Here is a 20376-nt window from a genome sequence, read left to right as displayed (position 1 = left end):
ACACTACTTCACACCAGTGTTGTGGAAAGCAGAATAGAGGCGTAGCACAGTTACCAATAATGTCAACAAACTCAAGGTGTTAGTGTGTGAAACGAGGTGGTTATTTTGATGACACTGATTATATCAACTGTTCCTCCTTACAATCACAGGGTACTTTTAGATCACGAACACTAAAATTACCCACCAGTAATTTGGAGATCAAGTTTATAGCAACCCATTCAAAATAAATGGGTTCATTTTGGCTCCGTGGCATTAGGCAACAGAAGGCATGTGAGGTTCTCAAACTGGTTTGTACCACTTTCTTTGTAGCTCAAGCTTGAGGAAGATCTGGACAGAAGGTTCTTTGAGGCATTGCTCAACTGGAGGTCATTTCTGCTGTTGGCAGAATGGAAATCCCAAAAACACGTATTTGAGAGTCCACAGACTGTCTTCATAGTGTATTTAAGTAACTTCAAAAGCTTTGTTGGAAAATAATTATGTAATCCAGGTCCTTCTGCTTCATGAGGAATCACTATGTTCCCGAACACCCAACAGTCTTATTCCAAGTCACCATACTGGATACAAGAAGTAGTGTCTCCTCCTCAAGTATCTCTAAGCATCCCTGGCTGGCTTACATTCCTGGTGGTTGCTTGTCATATCAGCTGCATGTAACCAAATCTAACTGTGGCGGCTTAACCAAGCAGATGAGGGGTGTTATTGTCACACATTAAAAGTCTGGAGGTGAGCAATCCTCTGCAAGGGCTCTGTAAGGTCTTTAGTGGTCTAGGCCCCCTTCAATATTTCTTTCCTCTCCCTGTAATGTAAGCCTTTTGCCTCATGCTTGTTGCCTCATGGTCACAAAATGGCTGCCCCTTCTCTGCACTCAGTGTCTTTGCTCTCAGCAGAAAGCAGGAAGCACTGAGGGGCTCCAAAGGGCTAAAAAAAAAAAAAAAGAGGACTAGGGGACAACACCTGGGGCAGCCAAACAAAACTTTCCCAGAAAGCAGGTTTTTCATTGTCTCATCCACTTGAGATGAATGTTCATGCCTCTGTTGTTGTCTGGGAAAGCAAAGATTTTAGAGAGATAAATGCCACCTGAAACAAAATCTGAATAGAGTTGGTAAGGAAAAAGGGGAGCCCGAGCTCCGTGAGCACACAGCAGTGCCTGCCACTCTCCCAGCCCTCTTCCCACGCCTCTGCTCCTGGCTTTTCCACATTGGCCATGTCTGGCCATTTCCTACCTTCTAGGCAGACCCGAACACTGTATATCAGATACACGTGCCTTGGCAGTGGCCTCACATCTTTTCAGGGGCCTCCTGAGTATTTCTTTGTGATCGTCCAGCCTGATGCCATGCTGCTGAGACCACTTTATTTCCCTATTCACTCAGTTAACGGGTGCTTGAGTGGTACTTCGAAGCGTCAGGTCCTGCTGTAGAGAGAGACTGATGGAAGGAACCCAAATCTCAAGGCCTCCCCTCAGGGAGCTCACTCCATGGGGAGATGTGATTGCTCAGCCCTTATTTGTCCCCATCTCTGGGCACGTTTGTGCAGAGTACACACCCTGACACTGTTTGTGACGACCCTGTCAACACCCTAGGGATCCAGGCTTCTATCTGCCCATCTCTACCAGAATAAGTCAGAAATAAAGACAAACAGGCAACAAACATGATTTTTTGCCAAAAGGAGCCCACTGCCTATTCCAGGTCTCCCATGTCCTTAAGCAGAGCATTTGCCCTCTCGGTTGGAAGTGCCGGCCCCTATGTCCGGCCTCCGTTTGTTCCTTAAGAAAATCATTCTCACCTTTTTAGCTGCATGAGAGAAATTTTGCTCAACACCAGTTCCGGTTTCCACCTTTATAGTCACCATGAGTTAAAAAAAATTGGGGATCCAGTGTTGGAACCTCCCATCAAACTTACATCTAATGGAAATTCCTCATGGAGCAGTTCATGCCCATTGACAGCTAGTGGCCTCATTTCCCTGGCACACTTTACCTGATGGTCTGTGTGCCTTCTGAGGCTCCTTCACAAAGTTCAGATTCGGTTTTTATGTGAATCTGGTTGATCTGTTGCTTTGACCTTCTACTTTGTTTAGGGAAGAGGAGTGATAAAATTTCAGTTCTGACCACATCTTTTCTCTTTCCCTCTTGACTCAGCATCCCACAGGTAGAGAGAACATGACAGTGTCAGGGTCCCATGGAAAGGTATTCAAAGTGGAATGGGATCCTTGAGGAGTCCGGAGATCCTGTAGGTGGGTGATCAAGGCTGGTGTGGTTGTGATTATGAGTCTGTAAACTTGCTAACATGGAGAAGTCCTCACCAAACTGTCTCTTGTCCAGTTGCCGTGCTCTGTTTTGTGTTCTCTGGTCCATCTAAGCATTGGGGTTTCCTTCTCTCACCTTGATACCCTCCCTGAAGAGCTTCTCGTTGCTCTCTGTCTAGCCAGATCCTTTAGACCACATTGCCTCGAACTGTCCTTCTTAAACTCAGCACATACCACACCGCCTTACTGGTCCTACTCTGGCCTGCCTGTCTCTCCCTCAACACTGGAATACAGCTGTGTCCAGCTACCCAGCACCCCACCCCTGTGCTCATTATGCCTGTTCTGGTTCTTCAGGAAATGCTCGAACTCACAAAACGGGTATTGGGGTCTCCTACATACTCAGGAGCTCCCTGTTGTACGCTGTGTGACTCCCTGCCCAGAATAGACCATCTATACATGGGGCCGCTGCAGGTGTAAGATGCCAAATTCCTCTTCAACGTGCTCAATTTTCTAGGCAATTTATATTTGAGACCGTAGGCAAGTGGCTGTGTCACTAGTTGCAGGCTTCTCTGGGTGGTGACAGAAGCATGGGGAAGCCAACCATGTTTCCTCCACCTATTGAGGCTTCTCTGTGCCAAAGCGGGTGCAAAGCACCAAACTCAGGCTTTGTTTTTCCTGCAGCTTTTGACTGAATCGCTCCTCCTTGGGAGTCCACTGATGCTGGGTCCTCAGAGGAGTATGTGTAAAGAGAGGCACAGCTGCATGCCCATGCTAACGAAGAATGCAGAACCTGAGCTTCAGTTTTCTTCCCAGTAAGATGGGCAATTAGCTATCTCTCGTAATTTGATGTAAGGATTATGTGAGAAAATGTATAATGAAGTCCTTTATACGGTGCAGGTGCTCAGCATATATTAATTCTCTGCTCCATCCCTGCTATAGTCTCATGTTGAGATATCTATTGATCAGTTGCATGAAGTCTCATCCCCCCCATTATTGTGAACCCCTCCAGGAGAAAAGTCACATCCTTCTTGTTTTTACATACAGAAGAATCAGATGATAGAACACTAAGAGTCATAAAACCATGAGCTTGTTCATGGACCTGCCATCTGTTATCTCTGTGACTTTGGACCAGTTCACTTGTCAGTAAAATAAGGGGTTCAGTTTGGAGGATTGCTAATTTCTATGTGTCTAACCTAAGTGTCCTAAAGAACTTAGTGATGGGTACCCAATAAGCATGATACACAAGACTGTTTTTTTTTTTTAAGATTTTATTTATTTATTCATGAGAGACACAGAGAAAGAGAGAGAGAGGCAGAGACACAGGCAGAGAGAGAAGCAGGCTCCATGCAGGGAGCATGATGGGACTCGATCCCGGGTCTCCAGGGTCACGTCCTGGGCTGAAGGAGGCGCTAAACCACTAAGCCACCCGGGCTGCCCTGATACACAAGACTTTTTTTTTTTTTTAATTTTTTTTTATTTAAGTTCCAGTTAACATACAGTGTCCTATTAGTTTCAGGTGTACAACATAGTGATTCAACACTTCCATACATCAGCCAGTGCTCATCACGACAAGTGCCCTCCTTAATCCCCATCACATATTTACCGCATCCCCTCACCCACCTCCTCTCTGGTTACCATCAGTTTGTTCTCTAGAGTTAAGAGTCTGTTTCTTGGTTTGCCCCCCCCCCCTCTTTTTTCCCTTTGTTTTGTTTCTTAAATTCCACATATTCAAAACTTTTAAATAGGCAAATGTGTGAGTGTCAGTCTTGATGGCATTGTGGTCATACTGGGTCTTCCCTCCCAATGGGCTCGTTCACGTCTGAAGACTAGAGAGAGCTCAATCATGCTGCAGCTCCTCAGGCCCACAGAGGAAAAGTGTCCCTTCAATCTGAAGCCCAATCCCCAGCCAGATTCTATGAATCAACCAAGTCACACAAATGCACACCCTCCCCTAAACTCCATCCACCCCAGTCAACTAGGGTGATGTGGGGATGCTGGTGGGAATGTTAGATCTGGAGAGACAGGTATTTAAATTCGGGTTCTGCAACATCCCCTTTGTTTCTCTCCCACAGCTGACGATGGAAGCTAAGGTACACAACTGGGAAACAAGTGTTTGGCACCTTTTCCACCTGCAGACAGGGTTATGATTGTATTGATGTCGAGCATGGCTTGGAGATTATCAGGTAAAAAAACGTGATATTGGTCAGCTAAATTATAAAATTTCCAATTCTCCTAGCACATTTCTGTATACCGGAGAAAGGTATTTCTTTGCCTGAGGCTGTTTATTTACAGTCATACAAAACCCAACAATTTGCATTACAACCAATCAATTTAAAAGGTATCTTTGAGCCTATTTTAAACAAAGCTGGGATGAAGGTCCTGGTTCTTGATGCCTTCATAGTAGTGTTACAAGAATATTTACCACAATGATTTCTAATGAACTAGTTTCTTTTTTTTGTTTGTTTGTTTTTTCAAGAATGATAAGACAAGGGACACCTGGGTGGCTCAGCGGTTGAACATCTGCCTTTGGCTCAGGGTGTGATCCCAGGGTCAGGGATCGAGTCCCACATCGGGCTCCCTCCATGGAGCCTGCTTCTCCCTCTGCCTGTGTCTCTGCCTCTCTGTCTCCCTGTCAATCATGAATAAATAAATAAAATCTAAAAAAGAAAAGAATGCTAAGACAAGATCATTCTGATATGACTCATTTCTGCCTCTGAAGGCCAGGAACCTCAAACTGAATACAGGTTTTCATAATTAATTGAAATTGGCCAAAGGTAAGACTGCAGAGAGGCAAGGATTGGAAATTAGTCACCAAAGGGGAAGGAATTGTCCAGTTCAAAAGATAAGTTCACCTCTATTTTAGCACATTCCTCATTGGAAAATCTGGACTAGAAGGCAGTAAGGTAGAGATACAACTCTTCCTAAGATGTGAGCTAGCTCCTGGCTATTTTCAATTTTCACACATTCTTTCACACATAACACAGATGTTATGAAGGCTGTCAACTCAAATGTACCTAGGCAGAACTAATATATCCTGCTTCATCGGTTTGGAATATGAAATAACTCTACATTTCTTTGAACGTTCAATTTATAATAATTCCAATTCCTTATTTTTGCTGAGAAGAGAAGTCTATACTTTTTCTCCTGGCCATTGCCCATGAGAAGTCTAAGAACCTAAGTCCACACAGGCCAACACGATCACTCATGGAAAAAGATGCTAGTTCTTGCTGTGTCACTCCTGAAAACATTAGTCCATCAGTCTAGTGCAGACAGAGGGGCTGCTGCCATCAGCCATCTAGGGACCAGGGGAAGTTGGCAGGGGAGAGTGCTTCTCCCTGGAATGCCATGTTCCACTCAGGCATGGGGCTCCCTACCCTAGCAAGCTGGGTTCCTGCAAGATGAGTCTTTGTGATTAGTCTTCTTCTCTCATATATTCAGCCTTTTGCCACTGGGCATGATCACGGTGTGATGATGACTGAATCTGGAAGGGATAGTATCAGTGCCAGACTAGCTCTCCTCTTGGATAATCTTGACCCTGTTCTTTTTTTAAAAAATTTTTTTTAAAGACTTGATTTATACATTCCTGAGAGACACACAGAAAGAGGCAGAGACATAGGCAGAGGGAGAAGTAGGCTCCACACAGGCTCCCCACAGGACTCAATCCCAGGACCTCAGAATCATGACCTGAACCAAAGGCAGACGCTCAACCACTGAGCCACCCAGGTGTCCCAATCTTGACTCTGTTCTTAAGCTTAAGGCACTCAAATGTGCCTGATGGTGAAGTTCCCCTTGGGCCCCACCTCAGTGACTTTTCTTACTAAATTAGTTCAATTAAAAAAATTTCAGTGTTTCAGAGATGTTTTAATAACTTAGAATATCCAAAGTAAGGACTCTGATTCCTGTTTCTCTTCAGGTCTCACAGAATCGCATTATAACGATAGGGATGGTGCATGGAGGAGTGACACTGTCCAATGCCATTGCCAAGAGCAGCCAGGCATTAAGACGTTGTCAAGTCAGCGAATATCCTGTTATAACCCCTCTTTGAGAACAGTGGGTGAGTGCTAGCCTTGCATCTGTTGAGCCTCTCAACGTAGCTCAGCCCAGAACTAAAGTGTCTACCTCAAAGTGACTTGATAACTGGAATCAGAAACAGCAACTTCTAAGTGTTTTTTTCTCCAGAGTAATAATAAAACCATAATTTCAAGTTCAACATCGTTGGGCTACCAGTAATAGTTTGTGTGAAAAGTAATGGTTTGTGAGAATTGATTGAGTACGTTTCATACATAAATTAATACTCAAGGGTAAGGGAAAGAGTCCTGAGTCCCAACCTGGGCCCGACCTGGGCTAGTCCTGGCATCCTGGTCCCCCTACAAAGCTAAGGCTCAGGGAAGTGAAGGAACCTGTCCATTATCACAGAGCCAGTGCATGGCAGGGCTGGGATTCAGAACCATGTCCTCCCGACTATAGCATCTGTGCTCTTAACCACTGCACCCTACATCCTCGCCGGGTGTGCAATAAGGTAAGCTGTTCACCAATCAAATAGGCAGCAAGGTAGAAAACCGAAGGTATGAGGGTCCATCTAAAACTCTGTCTCCTCCTCTCTTCACATCACTGTCCCATGCCAGGTGTGCCTTGGTGATTAATGCCTCTGACGCTCTGGGTGTGTCCAGATGATATGCTATCTACAGCACACAAATGGGAAATTTCAAGATGGTGTTCTTTAACAGGCTTGCCACCAAATGCTGTCAGAAAACTAAAATTGTCCAGGCTATTTTGAGACCAAATTCAAAGTTTTATCCAGCTTCTCCCCAAAGTAAATTGATGTTCATGAATCTCAGAGCTGTTCTCTGCCTCACATTTTAGTTGGAGTCATGTAGCCAAAACTTGTGCTCATTCTAATGCATGTCCCTGTGTTGACCCCAATCCTTCTGAAAAGCCCAGTGGAATTACATGGTCTCAGATGGAATCAGGGGCCTGCATTCATTAGCTTCAAAGTAAAGAAAAAGAAGGCAAGAGTTGACTCAGAACATGAACACAGGACCAAGAGTAAAATTAGAATTCCCCATTTAATGTTTACACATCTCCTAGGCTGGGATGGGGGGCGGGGGGGAGTATAGCTTGTTTACTTTTGAGTGTAAATTACTGAGTTTTCCCACCTTAAGATAGAAACCTAACCTGTGAGACAAAATTTTCTTTTCTTCCCTCCTTTTCTAACAAGTAGGGATGACTTGGTGAAATGTGCATCGGTTTTCATTTCAGGTGAGAAAATAGAAGGAAGGCTGCAATATCTAAGTAATGTGTCGAAGATGCATCAGAGACTAGATGAGACAGGACGTTAGTATAAATAGTAGCAAGGACTGGAAATTTCAAGTCCCCCCCCCCCCCCCGGCCCAGTCCCCCAATTATTGGCATTTGACACTTGGCCCTGGGTCCTGGAGTCTTCATGGTCACTGTGTAGCCCGGGAAGTGATGCAGGGTGACACACACAGAGAACCTTTCCTGGAAATGGGTTTGGAGGAGAGCTTATTATAAACAATAAGCCCTTGTGTATGGGATTGAAAATAGACTCAGACAGTGCATAAGGTTACGGTTATGTGTTGAAAGGCTAAAATCCACCATCTGTCACCTATCTACATGCCCTTACTGAAGCATTTGCCTCTGCCTGGAATCTCATTCCAGGAACTCTGACTAAGGGATTAGGCACTTCTGTATACAGAGGCAGTGACTTATGGTAGATGGCCATGGAATTGAAATCTATTTTTAAAAACAGAAAAAAAATATATATTTTTTTTCAAGAAAGGAGGTGATGTGTTAAATGGTCACATGATCTGTCATCTGTTAGCTCATTCCTGGTTATCTACCTGTAGCAGTCTCATGGACTCTTCTGGGTCAGCTTTCATGGCTTTTCCTCCATAATTGTATAGGATATTATCTAGTCATAGCCCGTTGTTGGCTTCAAGCTGTATGAATGAAAAGCAGTGACAAGCTCTCAGACTCTGCCCCTCCATATAAAAAAAAATCATAATTTTCTATCATTGCTTTTGATTGTATACTAAAGTTATCATTAAGTAGAAAATATTTCTGGACCAGAACCTGTATATATGGGTCAGTTATCGCTTCCCTTCCACCATGATGTACATGTCAGTCCAAATGCTTCCTTCCTGTCTCTCTTTCCCCTGTGATGCAGCTTCAGTTCTGGAGTTAGCTGTATCATTTCAAGAGGATATTTTTCTATCAACCCAAAGCCTTTAGGAGGACTTAGGGAAAAGTATTTTGGCACTTACCTAGGCAGGATGATTGTGCTGGTTGTAATACCATTTTGGAAATTAAAAGTGTCTTGAGTCTTGTGATTACATAAACTCCTGCTTGGCAAACAAGGATTGTTTTGGCATTTGTGGGCCTGGGAGCTAACATATCATCTTTTTTACCTAAATTCTTTTTCCGTGAGTCTGCATTGTTGGTGAAGGCACAACCCAGGGAGGCGCTGGCTATAATTCCAGGCCTAGAGCCCACGAACAATGCAGGGGTTTGGAGGGAGAGAGCTCAAATCTCTTCAGTCATTTTAGGGGGTAGGGAGGACGGGGTGGGAATGTCCCAGCTTCTCATTCCATTGGCTCATGTTCAGCTACAAGAATGAACTCAAGGGTGCACGGGGAAAGCATGGCTCCTGTGTTCTCATAAGACGGTCCCTGAAATAGGAACATTTCATGTATTAAATGAGTCCCAGTGGCAGCTGAACGCTATAAAAAGTTAGAAATTTTACCCTAAGTACAGGTTCCCAGCCTGTGGGCTGTGGGCTCCTGGCAGGCTGCAGTTTGGTAGAGGGCAGAAAATTCACAATTGCGTAGAAAGACCCTTGTGTGATATGTGTCACACAAGTGTGTCCAAGGTCATCTAGCTGAGTGGTTAAGGGTCTGGAGCCTGATGGATTCAAACCCTGGATGTGCCTTATACTAGGCCCCCAATAAGTGTGTGTGGCCCCCAAATAAGTTATTTAACCTCTGAGTGCTTCTGATTCTTGATCTGTAAGATGAAGGCAGTGGCAATACTACCGGTGGTCACCTTAAATCAGTTAGTATGTATGACCTGGTGTTGGTCACAGGGTTAGAACTCAACACATTTCAGCTATGATTATTTGACAGATATATTTGTGGCTGCTCTCATGATAAATTAAAAATATACTCAGTTAAATATATACTAAAGTTATCATTAAGCAGAAAATATTTCTGGACCATTTAAATGTGATTTCATCGCTATTCTTTGTCAGTATATATGGTTTCAATGGATGGAAACCAAACGTAGGATTATCATCAGAAGAGGATTCTTATTGTCAGAAGGAGATGGAAGGAATAAAGAGGTGGAGCTGAGTTATTCTGAAAGAGGAAAAAAAAAACACAGCTGGCACGCATGGCCCGCGTCTGCTGGTGGGCACCAGAGACAGACAGGTGGGAGGGCCCGTGATACTTTGAGGAGCTCATAAAAATGTCCTAAATTCTTTGGAAATTAGAACTAATGTGTTCATGTGTAATTATTAATATTAAATATACATTTCTCTTTGGTGTGTAGACATTTAAAATATAATTTTTCTGTATCTTTATGTGAGAAGTTGGCCAACGAAGGCAAATGTGTCAGGGCCCATGGATGTTCTGATGCGGCCCAGGTGCAAGTGCTTCTGTTACATTTGTTCATGTCCTTTTCTGTGTCCCCTACTGAATGAGGAAGTCTTAGGAGCAGAGACTGCATCTTATTTGCCTTTGTACACATGGAGCCTTTCTTGGTGGCTGGCACATTACAGGCAACCAATAAATATTTGAAGAAAGAAATGATTAGCATTTGGGGTGACATGCAACGAGCGTGGTGCCCTGGAAAAAAGGGTGTTGCTTCATCTCTAAGCAAGTCAATCTCAGCGCAGCCTAGAAGGTCATTTGGAAGTGGCATTCGATGTTACATGGATGAAAACCCAAAAGTTTTCACTGAGCAGGGCAAAAGAGAGGCACATACACAAAAAAGGATTTCTCTGGATTTGACCGAGTGCAGTGCTTACATGAAAGACTGAATGTTGAGCTCCACCTGGGGCCCAGCTCCTGGGGAGGGAGCCCTCACGTGTGGGACCTGGCAGACAGGGGTTGTTCATAGCAGAAGGGGGAATGCAACTATGGAGACTTGAATCCAACAAGTTACACCCTCCCCTCCCCTCTCCTTTTAGGGCTCTTCTGGGTCCTCGGCTGCCTGAGGCCAGGGAAGGAAGATGCGCCTGGTAGGACAGCGGCACCCAGGAAGCCAAGGTCTTGGTGGCAAAGAACAGTGGGAGGTAAATGGGATTGCCAAGATTGTACCCAGTGCTTCCTGTGAGCTGGATCTGCTTCATGGGATGCTGGGGGTGTGGCCGGGGGCAGAACTAGGGAGAAGCATGAAGAAAATCAAGGTAACTCTAGTCTATAGGAAAAAGGGAAGTATTGTTACTTTGGATTTTTAAGTGAATCAAAAATTTCCTTTCGTTTCATTGCTTATATTCAAAAATATGTCAGATTTACTGTGAACTATTCATGGCAGGCTATACACAGAAACTAAGTAACAACATGGATGATTCTTAGCAATAAAATATTTAGCGATTTTTCATATGGAAAATTTTAAACATATAGAAACAGAAAGAATACTGTGATTTTTCTCCACGTACGTACCGCCCAGCTTCCATCGTAGCCAGCCTTGTTTCATTGGTATGTCTTACAGCCTTCCCCCTCCCTTATTATTTCGAAGAAAAGCTCCAACATCATAGAATACCATTTTTTATAATGTTAAAAAATAACTAAAATTATAAAAACACATTTTCATGAATACATGGGTGCAGTAAAATCATATAAAAAGAAATTCAAGACAGATGAAAGGCACAGCACTTGGGGTGGTAGTTCCTGCACACGGGCAAGGGTGGGGTTCCATGTAGATTAGTGTCTGGGATTTTGTTTTCAGTAGCCAGTTCTGGGTACCTACTTGTTACCTTGGTAACAATCACTGATGAAGGGAGCTTGTGGGGGGCGGGGTTCAGTCAATTAAGCATCTGCCTTTGTCTGAGGTCATAATCCTGGGGTCCTGGGATGGAGTTCCACCTTCAGTGGGGAGTCTGCTTCTCCCTCTGTTCCTCCCTTGGCTTGTGCTCGCTCTTTCTCTCTCTCAAATAAATAAATAAAACCTTTAAAAAAATCACTGATTAAAGAACTAGACATAAAAGGAGACCATGTAGAGACCAATAAGAGAAGGCGAGTGAACCAAGGGTTCACATTCATCTAGTGATGTGTACAGAGGACCCATGGGTCCTTTGCTGCCTGAGCCAGTGGTGTCATCATCTTCCTTTCCAAAGGTGACTAGAGTGTGTGGTGGAAGAGGACCTGGAATCCAGCTTCTTGGAAGAGCTCTACATGAGTAGAGCTCTGTGTCCACGAGCACGTCCATGTCCTATTTTGCTATAACTCATTTCACGTTGCCTTGTTCCTGCCTGAACCATGGGACCCAGAACCACAGCTTGGCTAGAAGAGGCTGCAGAGTGATTGCATCCTACACAGGAGAGGCACATCCATTGCAGCCAAATGTACTGTGGGGGCTCCAAGAAGATGCCTGTGAGGCGAGGTTTATTTCTGGCAGGCAGGAGAGGTTCCAGAGCAGGGGAGAAGACAGGGAGGAAGGAAGAAGGAAGGGGGGGGGAAAGGTGAAAAAGACAGAAAAGGAAAAAGTCGGGGGAGGGTTTGTTCATAGCTATTTACAGTGTATATTTTCTCAATCCAAGATGTATTTAGATTGATGAATTGGAAGAACTGTTCCACTTTCAGCCCATGCCCTCACTTGAGTTTTGCATTTTATTACAATTGTGATACGTGGAGTTGCTTGATTTAATTGACTCCCACATAGTGAGCAGAGAGGTGAGGGCAGAGTGTAGTCCACCTATTAAATCCTGGCTCTCACCTATTGAGCAGGTCATGGAAGCTCTCTGGGCCTCAGTTTTCACATCTTAAAAACAAGGAGGTTGGACTAGAAGATGCCTGAAATGGTGTAACATTTTCTGATAAAAGGAATTTTTATATTTCTTTTCGTATGGTTAAGTGACTTGAACCAGACCATACATTGCACAGAAATGAATATTTCACAGGGATTAAAAAATAATAAAACAGTAAATTTGGTCTCCAACTCCCCCTGATTAATGTTAAATTTCTACCCATGCAGTTGCTCAGATCTTGAATTCTCATGTTTTTCCACATTTCCTTATGACCTGCACACCTTATGGAAAAGTAAGGGCTGTGACATCTTCTCCACAAAATCTCACATTAAATGGAACAAAACTTTTTTTGATTAAAGAAGAAAAATATCCTATTATGGGCCAGCCTCCAATTCTAGATTCTGTATTTAATAACAAAGTCACAGGTAGAAAATGGCTCTCTGATTTTGAGAACCACGGGATATGGAGCACCAGCCCTGAAGCTCACACATACATAATTGAAGGATGCATCTTTTTGCATTGTGTACACTCTGATTCAAGGCCCAGAATCATGGCTTTTCTACTTGGATGGGAACAAGTGACAAGGCCTGAGGTGCTGAGTCCCTTTGTGTCCAAGGGAGAGATGCTGAGACAGGAGTACAGCCTCTACTGTCTGCGCTCCTGGGGTGATCATAGGGCATATGGAATCAGGATTAACATATCACAGGGAGTAAATAGAAAGCCTGGAATCAAACCCAAATATAAATTGCACTCAAAATATGATGAAGATCAAATCAGTGGGGGGAAAATATTATTTAGTAAATAATTCTGGGATAACTTTGCCCAGTTGAGAAACTTCAAGTTGAAACCTTAGCTCAACTTATACTTAAATACATTCCAAGTGGACTAAAAAATTAAGTATAAAAGTAAAACTACCTTCTAGGTAGAAAAAAAACCCAGATGATTTTAGATCGAGAAGCCTTTTCTAAGGCAGAAGCTATGAAGAAAAAAGTGGATGAATTTGACAATGTGAAGATTTTATATTTCTGTACAGGCTAAAAAATAAACATTAAAGGCAGAGGACAAACTTGAAAACATATTTGCCAAATATGTGGTAGATGAATTAGCATCTCCCTTACAGTGAGATTTCTTAGTCAATTCAGGTAAGATAAACCATCAAAAACAAAAATTGACATGGACAATAGGCAAGAAAGAAGATTATAAAGAGTATAATCAAAATAGTATAAATTAAAACAGCAAGATACTATTTTGCCCATAAAGTCAAAGAGTTAAAAGACTGATAATACCCCTGGTAGCAGTGTGCTGAAATTAGCACTCTAAGATTCGATTTACTCCTGGCTTTGATTTTAGTATAAAATCCTAGGATAGACATTTAAATTTTCTGAGCTTCAATTTTCTCATCTGTAAAATGGAGCACCTAATAGTCTTAGATGTTGCTGTAGAAGCAGCAGATACCATGAGGGCCCTAAAAAAGGTCTTGGCCAGAAGGGAAGCCTGAAACCATGATTCATTGGTGACAACCATGACAAGAAGTGGTGATGGAAGCCACTTCCAGTGGCAGAAACTTCCCCAGTGGAGCATGTGCTGAGAGCCCCTGGGATGGGGCTGTGTCCAAGAAGTATCACTAGGGACAACTTCAGTGAACAGGAACTACCTCAGAGCTGCCATTGAGAATCACAGGTCAGAGATGACCCTGGGGAGATCTCCGGGGAGGTGAAGACCACTGTGCTTGTGTGTGCGTGTGTGCATGTGTTTGTGTGCATGTGTATGCGTGTGTGTGCATGTGTGTGCATGTGTGTGTGTGTGTGAGATTAAAACATGTGGATTTTAGAACCAGACTTCTTGGATTCAAATCCTGATCCAACTATGTGGCCATGTGAAAAGTCTCTATGAATTAGTTTTCTCATTTGTTAAGTGTAGATAATAATTGCATTTAACTCCTGTGGTTATCATGAGAATTTTATGAGTCAATACACAGAAAACATTTAAAGATTCCTGAAACATAATAAATACCTAATCATGTTTATTATTATTATTATTATTATTATTATTATTATTATTGCTATTGGGAACACTGTTACTACTACCACCACAATCTTCCTTTAAAAAGAGAAAAAACCTGGATCATTGGAGCCTTAAAACTTCTGGTTAGCATCTCCATGTAAGCCCTAGAGCCCCTCTAATTTCAAAAAAAAAAAAAAAAAAAGTCTGCTAGAGAGTTCCAATCATAACAGTAGGTTATTTCGCTTGCTACATAAAGAAGTCTTCATGTATCATTTGGCTCTGCCCCCCCTTTTCTCCATGCAAAGAAAGGAAGGAGGCCCTAGGGTCACTTACAGCATTCACAAAGGTGCAGCCCCTTCTCAGCCCCACCAGAGACCCTTCTGGGTGTTCAAAGCCTCACATTAATGCTCCAGATCAGTGCCCCCAGTGGAAAGGCCATTACTGTGCTCTGGCAACAGAGAGGCCAAGTATAACTCCTTGCTTTCTGTATTCAACAGGAGGTTCAAATATCTCAACCATGAAAATTTCCTAAAGAATTTCCCATGATATTTTTGGAATCTCCAATGCGGGGGTGTTTGATTAGAAAAAAAAAATGAATGAGAGCAGGTCAACCTCCACTTGCCAAATTACTCTGCCCTTCCCTTCCAGGTCAAAGTGTGCTTTGTGCTCCATGTTAGCGGTGCTCTAAGCAAAACATTTTCCCTGTGTAACTTGGAAAATAAAAAGTTTGGGAAAGTAATTTTTATTTATTATTTATTTTTTTAAAGATTTTATTCACTTGTTCATGAGAGACACACAGAGAGAGGCAGAGACACAGGCAGAGGGAGAAGCAGGCTCCACGCAGGGAGCCCGACGTGGGACTCGATCCCAGGACGCCGGGGTCACACCCTGAGCCGAAGGCAGCCGCTCAACTGCTGAGCCACCTGGGTGTCCCAGGAAGCTAATTTTTAAATACAGCACCTGGGGGGCTGGGACCAGTGACATGTGCAGAATGGGGCTGCAGTCAGGGCTGATGCCCACTGCCATCCCCAGGGTGGGAGCTGCCATTCAGAAGAATGCCCACTACACGCTGTCTCTCTTAGAGACATGTAATTGGAATAACACTCAATTATTCACATCATAAGAAAGAGAGTGCATTTGTTTTGACTTCTACCTCTTGTGGAAGGAGTAGAGGTCTGAGAGATGCTGGGCTCATGCCCCTGCCGTCAGATACATATGGTGAAATGGCCAGGTTGCAAGAGGTTAAACGGTTTGCTCAAGATCACTCACTCAAATTCTTATTAATGCGAGGGAACAAAGGAGAAAGGAAGAAAGGAGCTTTTTGCCTTATATACCATCCATGCTATCTTGTTCTCCGGAGAGAAGGGGCCACAGCCATCCACGGCTGTACAATATGCACCAAGTATTCCAACTCTAAGAGGCAGCCAGAGAGGAGAGTAGAAAAGCCACAAAATGTCTGATTACACAAAAGTGAACAAAACAAATCAGGTCCTGGATGTTGACCAGGCATCGTCCCAGAAGATGGCTATTCCACCTGTGTTGTCAGAGATGAGTCGATAGGAGGGAGTAATGAGAGGTGATAATGCAATCCAGCTTTGTTGGCTTCTCGGAGGAGCAACTTGACTTTCCTGTCATATTTAATTATAGCTACTCTGAGCAAACAGACTCTGTTGCTTCTTGGGTTTCTTGGAGGATGCCGAAGACATTGTTCTTCTTTTCTCCGTGTAGTAGGAGGACCTTCCTTTGGCGTAATGTACGCTACTGGCTTGGCCAACTAACTGTGAAAACATATTTGCTCATTGTCATTGGGAATGACAATGGCAGTAGTGATTTTCAAGGGCTGTTCCAAGAACTGAGGGGAACACTGTTTGTGGGGCAGTCACTGTTGTGTCTAGCACATGTTTCTTCCCTAAATAAAGGTGAATCTCCTATTCATTTGTGGGAAGTAGAAACGGGCAAAAACGAGTGGGCACCATACCATGTCAGCCTTTTCCCTTTGCCGTCTTCTCTGCCTTGAACTTGAAACAGAGGGCTTTGGCCTTAGTAATTTCCACTCCTCTCATATATTTGTTTTTCCCTCTGTCTCCTGAATTGTGAAATATCAGAGCAACCAACAAAATAAATTTTTAATTCACCAGCCGTTTGAGCCTGTGGAAACCTGTGTTCAGATAAGACAGTTTCACCCCACCGCTGGCTATAGACTCGGGGTCATCTGTTTATAAGGAAGGGAGTGCTAATGCTGTGGATTTAATCTGGATATCGTATCAAAATGTATTAGCAAGCCAAGAGTTCAAGTTATGGGGTTAATGTGACTAAACCCAAAGTAAAGACAACCGAGTAGCTTACTCACAATACGCTCTAGAGCACGAATAAAATTGGAATATCCCATTTAATGTCAGCATTTAGTGTGAGGTGCTGGGGCCGGAACACAGCCTGTTGATATTTGGCAGAGTGTGTCAAGAGGCACATCTCCTCTGGAATACAACTTCAACCATTTGATCCTGGTTGTTTTAAGTGAAGAAGGTCAACAGATCACCCAACCTTAAGGAGAGACATGTAAGAAAACTGCATTTGTATTACCTGAAGGAAGAGAGGAGTAGGACTGGATGAGTGAGAAGCCCAGAAACCACAGAAGAGGAGCAGATATGCCAATCCTATGAAAGTTTGGTTGGACCATGGGACTCAGAAGTAGTAGGAGCTGTTTCAATGAGAGAGGCAGAACAAAACAAAAACAAACAAACAAACAAACAAAAAAAAACAAAGCCCAGATTTACTTATAGAGGGAAAGCTCTTCAGAATATGATATTTGCATTAGTTGGGTTTCTCAGTTGGAAACAAACTTTGGCTAACTTACATAAGAATGATTTCTTGCAGAGATGTTTAATTGCCTCTGTAAAGCCCTGAAGATGGAGAACCAGAAATCAGAGGATTCGAGAGCTACAGCCAAAACCATGCCACAGGGATTTTCTGGTGAAGATAATGGACTCATTTGCTATGACTGGCTGAACCAAGTACCACGGACTGGGTGACGTAGACAACAGAATTTTATTGCCTCGCAGTTCTGGAGGGTAGAAGGCCATCAAGGTGTTGGTTCCTTCCAACGGCTAGGAGGGAAGGGGCTGTGCTAGGCCTCTCTCTTTAGCTTCTAGATGGCCAACCTCATCTCCACATGGCAGCCTCCCTGCATATATTGTCATTTTCTCTTACCTTCTGTGCATGTCTCTGTGCCCAAATTTCCCCTTTTTTGTAAGGACACCAGTCATGTTGGATTAGTGGCTGCCCTGATAACCTCCCTGTAACTTGATTACCTGTGTAAGACCCTATCTCCAAACAAGGTCACATTCTGAGATACTCAGGGTTAAGTATTCAACGGAAGAATTTGGAGGAGCACAGTTTAACCTGTAATAGATGGCTCTACCGGATACTAGCCCTGGGACACGGTTTCCTACTGGTACTGTTGCCTCTGCTATGTTGGTAAATAAGGGAAGAAGGCACCGCTGCCCTGGGCAGAAGCATCTAACTGGCTGGGCTTAGTCATGGGCACGACCCACTCCTGCCCGTGGACAGAAGGAAGGCGAGAATATGGCCTTTTCCATTTCTAGATGGGAGGCAGGTTCTGCTTTCTACCAAAACTCATGCTGCGAGGATATCTCAAATATAGGAAGGAGGCTCAGGGGCTGAGCATTTCAAAACCCGACAAGTAGTCACATCAGTACTTTTTAAACCAATGAGTTTCTTCAAGGAAGGATATTAGTCTTTGGAAAGAGGCTCTGAATAACATTCAAATAGAGGGTCTAGGACCAAGCCAGGTGAAGAAGGAGCTCTAATTATTATTGGCAAAATGTGCAAATCCTAGTCCAAGCCTATTTCTGACTCACATGGAGAGAGGTGGGATATTATGGAACTTCTCTGCTCAAAATTATGAATTTCCATTTTCACATTCCACAACAGAAGTGACAGGCACCCAGGCCCACATGGCCCTTGTCCTTTCGGACTTTGCCACCACCATTTTCTGTGTCGAATGCTGAGATGCAAGTGCTATGCAGGTGCTGAGATGTGGAGAGCAAATGCTTCTTTGGATTAGGAGAGAAGCAAAACTGGACAACTGCCAGAGCTGTTGGTCAGAGTCACTGCCGGGTGATAGACACCTGTGTCAGGAGGGCCCAGGGGAAAAGGCGGTGCCTGTGTCTTTCCATGGGAAAGGAAATGAGAGCCTAAGAGTGAATAGCTGCTGCCATAGCAAAGTTCTTGGCTTCACACCTTTCATTCCCATGCCTTCTCTAAGGTTCTTTTACCCACTTGCAGTTTCTTATTTATTAAGCACCTATGGGCCAGACAGCTGTGCTAAGGACAAAAGATGTAACGAAAACACTTGGTCCCTGTCCTTGAGAGACCCCAGCAGAGAGGGAGAGACTGACATGCTTTAACTAGCTACAAAGACATACTTTTAAAATGCATATCGGTATGTGCAATTAGGCATATTTTTGTGCATTTGCTTATTCACTCTTACTCCTCTCCCCCTGCAGTGCGGTGGACTCTATCACACTTACTGCAAGTCCAGAGAGTGTTAGGCATTCAGTAAATATCCATGAATAATATTAATGATGGAAGCATATTGAAGACTGCTGAGGGAAATCAGGAAAGGCTTCCCAGAGGAGGAGGCTAATGTGGCATCACAAGCCATTCTGATTGGGTGAACTGACTGCGTTATGAGCAGTGGGCTTTTTCATACTTCTATGTATCCGTGCTCTTTGGCAGTGGTCTTGGCCACGTGACTTGTTTGGACAAAGGGACACCAGAAAACTTTATGCAAGCAGATACTTGAAATGTGGCTTCTGTTTTCTTTCTTGGAGCCCTGCCACCACCAGAAACACAAGCCCAGACTTGGAGACAAGAGACCTAGGAAACAGAGATGAGTTACTCCAGCTAAAGGTCATCCTAGGCCAGCAGGGCCCAGCTGAAGGGACAGCTGATTGCAAATATGTGCATGAGCCCTGGCCAGATGGGCGAAGCTGGCCAGCTGACCCCAAGAAGAATGAGAGGAGCAAATGGCTGTTTCAAGCCAATGGGCTCTGAGGTGGCTCGTTACACAGCATTATTGTGGCAGTAGGTAACTGATACACTTACTGCCTCACTCTACAACAACTTGCGAAATAGTGATTTTTATTGCCACTTCAAATATAAGAAAACTGACCCTGAGAAATCGGGGTAAAATGGAGTTTCTCCCAAGTGTTCAGACTTCAAATCAAGTACCCCTTTCTTTGTACCATAGCTGCCTTTGTGCTTAGCGATGTGACTCTGTTATATCATGACAGCCGATGGGTTAATTATGTAATGGAAGGGAGGAAGAGAAAGGAGAAAGGGAAGGAAAGGAGAGAGGAGGAATGAAGAGAAGGAAAGGGGAAGGGAGGAATATGTCTGACTTCCAAGGCAATGTTTGCACCACTAATTTAGCCACACAAGTGGTGCCTGGGGAATTCTGAGTGGTGTTTAATATAAACCAAAGCTAACTTAAAAAATGGGTTAGAGAGAACTTTTTTTTTTAAAGATTGTATTTATTTATTCATGAGAGACACAGAGAGAGAGAGAGAGAGAGAGAGAGAGAGGCAGAGGGAGGAGCAGGCTCCATGCAGGGAGCCCAATGTGGGACTCGATCCTAGGACCCTGGGGTCACGCCCTGGGCTGAAGGCAGACGCTCAACTGCTGAGCCCCCCAGGTGCCCCCTAAAGAGAACTTTTTAAGGGCGAGAAGGAAAGGAAGGGTAGACGGGATGAATACGCTTGTGTGAGACACTTGAAACCATTCATCCCACTTTTGGCTCTGTGGTCAGGGAAGGACTCTCTGAGGAGATGGCAATCTGAGATTTGAATAACAAGAAAGAACCAGCCATGTGAAGTTCAGGAAGAACAACATTCCGACAAGAGAACAGCTGCTAAGGACCGAAGGCTGAAACCAGCTGGACAAGGTCGAGGACTCAAAGGAAGGCTAGCGAAGCTTGAGTGAAGTGGGGTGGGGGGCAAGTTTTACTCGAGGTGATACATGGCATAGGCTTTGAAAAACAGGACTCTAGAGAATGGATTGTGGGAGAATAGATTCCAGGCAGGAAACATGGAAGCAGGGAGACCAAGTAGGCTTGATTGCAGATGCCC

The sequence above is a fragment of the Canis lupus genome, chromosome 2 (genome assembly GCF_003254725.2).
Source record: "Canis lupus dingo isolate Sandy chromosome 2, ASM325472v2, whole genome shotgun sequence".
NCBI classification, from domain to species: domain Eukaryota; kingdom Metazoa; phylum Chordata; class Mammalia; order Carnivora; family Canidae; genus Canis; species Canis lupus.
The sequence above is the reverse complement of the archived record's forward strand: the minus strand, read 5'-3'. Positions refer to the sequence as shown.